This window comes from Zea mays, chromosome 9, assembly GCF_902167145.1.
Source record: "Zea mays cultivar B73 chromosome 9, Zm-B73-REFERENCE-NAM-5.0, whole genome shotgun sequence".
Classification (NCBI taxonomy): Eukaryota; Viridiplantae; Streptophyta; class Magnoliopsida; order Poales; family Poaceae; genus Zea; species Zea mays.
The window spans coordinates 23,275,838-23,283,031 of NC_050104.1; the positions used below are offsets into that span (position 1 = coordinate 23,275,838).

Genomic DNA, 7,194 nt, shown 5'->3' on the forward strand with positions numbered 1-7,194 from the left:
TTAAAAGCTAATGAACCATCACTTCTTCTAAAGACAGACACATCTACATTTGTGAATAGACAATTATATCCCATATTACATAATTGACTTACGGATAACAAATTATATCCAAGAGACTCTACTAAGAATACATTGGAAATAGAGTGCTCATTTTGAGATTGCAATCTTGCCTAAACCTTTCACCTTGCCTTGGTTCCCATCACCGAATATAATTGAGTCTTGGGGATCCTTGTTCTTGACGTAGGAAGAGAACATCTTCTTCTCCCCCGTCATGTGGTTTGTGCATCCGCTGTCGATAATCCAGCTTGAGCCCCCGGATGCATAAACCTGCAAGGCAAATTTAGGCTTGGGTCTTAGGTACCCAACTCTTGTTGGGTCCTACAAGGTTAGTACAAATAGCCTTAGGGACCCAAATGCAAGTTTTATCTCCCTTGCATTTTGCCCCTAATTTTCTAGCAACTACTTTCCTATCCTTTCTACAAATAGCAAAGGAGGCATTGCAAGCATGATATATTGTAGAAGGTTCATTAATTTTCCTAGGGACATTAGCAACATTTCTCCTAGGCATATCTCTACCATGCATGTAGGAAGAACTTGAAGCAAACATTGCATTTGAACCATAAGCATTACAACTCCTATCATGATGAACATTTCTAGTAAATTTCCTATCATGGTATAAGAAAGCATGGTTCTTTTGCACATTATTTGCCATAGGGGCCTTCCCTTTCTCCTTGGCGGAGATGGAAGTCTTATGGCTTGTTAAGTTCTTGATTTCCCTCTTGAAGCCAAGACCATCCTTAATTGAGGGGTGTCTACCAATTGTGTAGGCATCCCTTGCAAATTTCAGTTTTTCAAATTCACTCTTGCTAGTCTTAAGTTGGGCATTAAGACTAGCCACTTCATCATTTAATTTTGAAATGCAAACTAGATGTTCACTACAAGCATCAACATTAAAGTCTTTGCACCTATTGCAAATTTCTACACAAGAGTTAGATTTATTTGCTACTTCTAGTTTAGCATTTAAATCATCATTAACACTCTTTAAAGAAGAAATGGTTTCATGACAAGTAGATAGTTCATAAGAAAGCATTTCATTCCTTTTAACTTCTAGAGCAAGAGAATTTTGTGCACTAACAAATTTATCATGTTATTCATATAAAAGGTCCTCTTGTTTTTCTAGTAATCTATTCTTGTCATTCAAAGCATCAATCAATTCATTAATCTTATCGATCTTAGTTCTATCTAAGCCTTTGAATAAGCATGAATAATCTATTTCATCGTCATCACTAGACTCATCCTCGCTTGAAGAAATATAAGTAGTATTGTTTCGAGTACATACCTTCTTCTCCTTTGCCATGAGGCATGTGTGATGCTCGTTGGGGAAGAGTGATGACTTGTTGAAGGCGGTGGCGGCGAGCCCTTCATTGTCGGAGTCGGACGAGGAGCAATCTGAATCCCACTCCTTTCCAAGATGTGCCTCGCCCTTCGCCTTCTTGTAGTTCTTTTTCTTCTCCCACTTTCCACTCTTCTTTTCCTGGTCACTATCATTATCAGGATAGTTAGCGATAAAATGACCAATCTTACCGCATTTGAAGCAGGAGCGCTTCCCCTTCATTTTGTTCTTGTTGGGGTGCTCCTTGCGACCTTTTAGCGTCGTCTTGAACCGCTTGATGATAAGGGCCATCTCTTCATCATTAAGCCCGACCGCCTCAACTTGAGCCACTTTGCTCGGTAGCGCTTCCTTGCTTCTTGTCGCTTTGAGGGCAACAGTTTGAGGCACGTGGATTGGGCCATTCAATGCATCATCCACGTATCTCGCCTCCTTGATCATCATTCGCCCGCTTACAAATTTTCCAAGAATTTCTTCGGGCGACATCTTGGTGTACCTAGGATTTTCACGAATATTGTTTACCAAATGTGGATCAAGTACGGTAAAGGACCTTAGCATTAGGCGAACAACGTCGTGGTCCGTCCATCGCGTGCTTCCATAGCTCCTTATTTTGTTGACAAGGGTCTTGAGCCTGTTGTATGTTTGGGTTGGCTCCTCCCCCCTTATCATCGCGAATCTCCCGAGTTCGCCCTCCACCAACTCCATCTTGGTGAGCATGGTGACGTCGTTCCCCTCATGTGAGATCTTGAGGGTGTCCCAAATCTTCTTGGCGTTATCCAAGCCGCTCATTTTATGGTATTCATCCCTGCACAAAGATGCTAGAAGAACAGTAGTAGCTTGTGCATTTTTGTGAATTTGCTCATTTATGAACATGGGACTATCACTACTATCAAAATGCATTCCATTCTCAACTATCTCCCATATGCTTGGATGGAGAGAGAACAAATGACTACGCATTTTGTGACTCCAAAATCCGTAGTCCTCTCCATCAAAGTGAGGAGGTTTACCAAGTGGAATGGAGAGTAAATGAGCATTTGTGCTTTGTAGAATACGAGAATAATCAAAAGAAAAGTTTGAATTGACCGTTTTCTTTTTCTCGTAGTCTTCATCGTCCTTTTGGGAAGAAGTGGATTCGTCGCTGTCGTCGTAGTAGATGATCTCCTTGATGCGCCTTGTCTTCTTCTTCTTCCCGTCTCTTCTTTTGTGGCTCGAGCCCGAGTCCGTAGGCTTGTCATCTTTCGGCTCATTGAAGATAGACTCCTTCTCGTTGTTGTTGACCACCATCACCTTTCCCTTAGGATCCACCTCTTCGGGCGATTAGTCCCTTCTTGAAGAGAACGACTCTGATACCAATTGAGAGCACCTAAAGGGGGGTGAATAGGGATCCTGTGAAAACTTAAATTTAATCCACAAAACTTGATTAGAGTTAGCACAGTTAAGCCAAGTGGCTAGATAGGAGAAATTGCACAACACGATAACCACAAAGAGATCAACACAGAGATGACACAGTGGATTATCCCGTGGTTCGGCCAAGTACAAAACTTGCCTACTCCACGTTGTGGCGTCCGAACGGACGAGAGTTGCACTCAACTCCTCTCAAGTGATCCAATGATCAACTTGAATACCACGGTGTTCTTGTTACTTTGCTCTTTTCCCGTTTGCGAGGAATCTCCACAACTTGGAGTCTCTCGCCCTTACAATAAGAATCAATATGAAGCACAAGAGTAAGGGAGGGAAGCAACACACTCAAAACCACAGCAAATACGCACACACACGATTAAGACTTGAGCTCAAAACAATATCTCAAGGTTCTCACTAGACCAGAGCTCAAATCACTAAGAATGTCGAACTAGTGTGCAAGAGTGAAGTGTGAATGATCAACAATGCTCAATGGTTGCTTGGGTGTGCTCCTCCATGCGCCTAGGGGTCCCTTTTATAGCCCCAAGGCAGCTAGGAGCCGTTGAGAGCATTCCCGGAAGGCAATCCTTGCCTTCTGTCGCCTGGCGCACCGGACAGTCCGGTGCACCACTGGACACTGTCCGGTGCGGATCTCCTTCCTTATCTGGCGAAGCCGACCGTTGGCGATATGGAGCCGTTGGCGCACCGGACACTATCCGGTGCACACCGGACAGTCCAGTGCTCCCTTTCCGACCGTTGGCTCGACCACGTGTCTCGCGCGGATCACGCGGCCGACCGTTGGCCTGGCCGACCGTTGGCTCACCGGACAATCCGGTGCACACCGGACAGTCCGGTGAATTTTAGCCGTACGCCGTTAATCACTTCCCGAGAGCAGCAAGTTCGCCTGAGTCAGCCTGGCGCACCGGACACTGTCCGGTGCACCCAAACAGAGCTGACTTTGGCTGAACAAAGTCATCTTTAATTCCAACTTGATTTTTCCTGTTTCCAGCACTTAGACACAATACATTAGTCTCTAAAACAATGTACTAAGTCTGAGAAACATACCATTATACTTGATTTGTACTTTGTCCACCATTTATCACTTAGGCACTTGTGTTGGACACTAAATCACCAAAATACTTAGAAATGGCCCAAAGGCACATTTCCCTTTCAGTGGCGGCCAGAGCGGTGGCTATGGCGGAGGCTGCTTGCTTTGATCTGGGGTCCTAGCATTTCAATGTGTTGGAGGGCATCTTGGGCTAAAGCCACGTCGACCTCTGTGGGCGCCACTCCCCCTATTGAGGGTGTCGCATTGCTCAGTCTTTCAGTTCGTCTCGGTCTCGAGGCTACCTTCGGTTCATGCTTTCACTTCTCGGCCTCTGGTTTGTGGGTGGACGAGGGTTTTTTTTTGCAATGTGAAGTCGAAGCTGCCACGTTAAGGGATATTGCTCGACAATGATGATATGAGGCGAGCCCCCTTCCTCGTGGTCAGGACTGTTTTGGAGGTCAGGCAAATAACTAGAGGTGGGTGTTGGATCAAGATTGCTGATGAAGAATCAGAACTGCATTGAGTGTGGGTGTGTCGAGGCTTGGCACAATGGCGCGTCACTATCTTACTTCTCCTGTGCTAGGTTTTGGTGTAGGCGTCGTCGTGTTTCTTTTGGCAATATGTGGCCCGTCTGGCAAAGTCGGAGCGGCTCATACTTTGTGTTGAGCTTGCTAACGACGACGCTAGAAGGGCTTTGTGTTTGGGGTTGCCGCTGCCTGTGTTGTTTAGGCACTCTGTCAGTGGTGAGTGTTGTGTCGTGTTGATGTCCCAATCCAACCAACGAGTTGAGTTGTATGGTGTCGGCGTGTTGATGTCCCAATCCAACCTCCTGTTGTTTGTTGTTCTGTCCGATTCGACCCACTTCTACTTTATTAATATAATCGGCAGCTCTCCTGGTTTGTTTAAAAAATAGAAACGACAATGGGTAAATACCCAATGATTATTACTATCCTATACTCATACACACTACAAAAAAAATTCCGTCGGGTCACCTATATTCACTGGTGGGTATGGATTTGTCCCTATACCCATACTCATGTGGGTATGGGTCACCAATCGGATCCCCCATACCCACAAAGATTAAACATGTATCATATGGGGTAAGCATCATTTAACAGATATAATGAATCGTAAAAAATACCAGCTACTAAAAGCATCAAATTTAAATAAACCATGTGTTATAATTAAGCATCACACCAAAATGGTGATGGAAGTTGTTGTATACGAAGCAACGTTTGGTTTCTGAAGAGATCATTCACGAGGTTTCTGAAGAGATAATTCCGGTGCCCTATGGCCATTTGCAACACCAAAGAGGATACTGAAGCTGGACACGACCTTCACCTACTTGTTTTAATAGCTATGGAGAAGCTGGCCTTAATTTTACATGTGTTCGGTTGTCCTTTGTTCTCCTACGCCAAATACTGTCGTCGCATTAAGTTAACGAAGATCATGCTCCTGGCAGGCAGCCACACAATGATAAGCCGGTAGATTTATACTATGTTTCTTATATGCGAGTTGGAGTGTTGGACATTGGTTGTGATATCTATTTAGTTTTAATCATTATGACATTTTGGAGATAAAAAATATTCGATGTAACCATAAATATCTCATCGCACTTGAAAGTTTTTTAAAAAATAAATAATATTTTTTTGAAAACTTGTAGATATTTGATTTGAAAGGGTTTTCATAACTGTCCTGAAGGAGTAGTTTACGCTGATGCATGATCTAGAATTTAGTATCACAGGTATATTAGATTTAGATCTACAACGTCTAGGTTTATTCTATGCAACATGATTTAACTTTGTACGAGCTGGAAAACAGATTTTATTTTATTTCTAAGAAAACTCTGTTATCCTTGATTCACTGTGACCTTCCATACAATCAGTACGATTGGATAAGAACGATTTTACACAAAGTCCGTTTGCTGGCTGGAATATTCTAGTCCGCTTCGCCGCCACCCTATAAAACCAGGGCACCACGTCCACGTTCCATGATCAAAACGTCTCGCTAAGACACGGCCACCGGTAGCAAGCGATGTACTCCCAGTCGGTCCTCGTCCGCGCGCCGCCGCCGCCGCCATGCAGATTCGTCCTCCGTCCCTGTTACGTCATGGCGCGGCCCCTGCTGGTCTTCACGCCCAGCGGCGCGTTGTTGAAGGCCGCCGTGCGCGACGTGTGGGCCAGCAACTTCGACGAAGAGCTCTCCAACCTATCGGCGGTGCTGCCGCGCTACCCCTGCGTGTGCGTGGACACCGAGTTCCCCCGGCGCGGTTCACGACTCGGACATGCCGCGGACCGCGGTACATGCGCGGCCCGCGCGAGAGCTACGAGCTGGTTAAGCGTAACGTGGACGACCTCAAGCTGCTGCAGGTCGGGATCGCGCTGTCGGGCCCCGCCGGCCGGTTCCCCATCGCGTGGCAGTTCAACATCAGGGGCTTCGACCCCGCGCTTCACCCGCACGCGCCAGCATCCATTGCCATGCTCCGCGAGCAGGGGATGGACTTCGCCATGCTGAACGAGTTCGGCATCGACCCGGAAGACTTCGCCGCCGGGTTCCGCCGCAGCGGCCTCGCCTGCGGGCGGCTCACCTGGACCGCCTTCTCGGGCTCCTACGACTTCGGGTATCTCGCCAAGGCGCTCACCGGCGGCCAGCCGCTGCCGGACACGCTGGACGGCTTCCTCGCCCTGGTCCGTCGGTTGTTCGGGCACAGTGTGTTCGACGTGAAGCACCTCGCCAGATGCTGCGCCATGCGCGGGGGGCTGGAGCAGGTGGCCACCGCGCTCGGCGTCAAGCGTGCCGCCGGCCGCGCGCACTGCGCCGGCTCCGACAGCCTGCTCACCACCGACGTCCTACTGATAATGATGCATCGCTTCTTCAGGAACGTCGATGTGCTCGCGCACGCCGGAACCATCGTAGACCTCACCTAGTTTCCTAGTACTTCTTTTCTTTTGTAAAGGTTTAGTGTAGTTTGCACTGCAGCCATGCAGTGTCTAGCTTCTAATTTGTACGAATTGATTTGAGGAAGTTCTTGATTGATTGGAGAATGGAGAGTGATCTGCATTTGATTATGTGTTTTTATACCGATGAATCGATGATTAACCTGAACTCTCAAGCATTCGAGTAACTGGTTCAGTATAGGCACGATCTGAACAATTCTTGCTACAAGGTACTGTCTGGTAGCATTGGTTATTTGGTGATCGATCAAAAGCACTGATTTTAGTGTTCTCTAAAGAGATCTAAAACATATGAATCTAATCTAAAAAGAAATTTAGTCTAATCTGAAATATGAATCTAAAAAGGATTCTAATCTAATCTAAAATATGAATATAATCTAATCTGAAATATGAATCTAATCTAA

The 7,194-nt window shown here is 46.1% G+C and overlaps 1 pseudogene; it reads left to right on the top strand.

Moving 5' to 3' along the window:
• Nucleotides 1-5,870: 5,870 nt before the first annotated feature.
• LOC103639818 (probable CCR4-associated factor 1 homolog 11) lies at nucleotides 5,871-6,763 on the top strand (annotated as a pseudogene).
• Nucleotides 6,764-7,194: the final 431 nt, after the last annotated feature.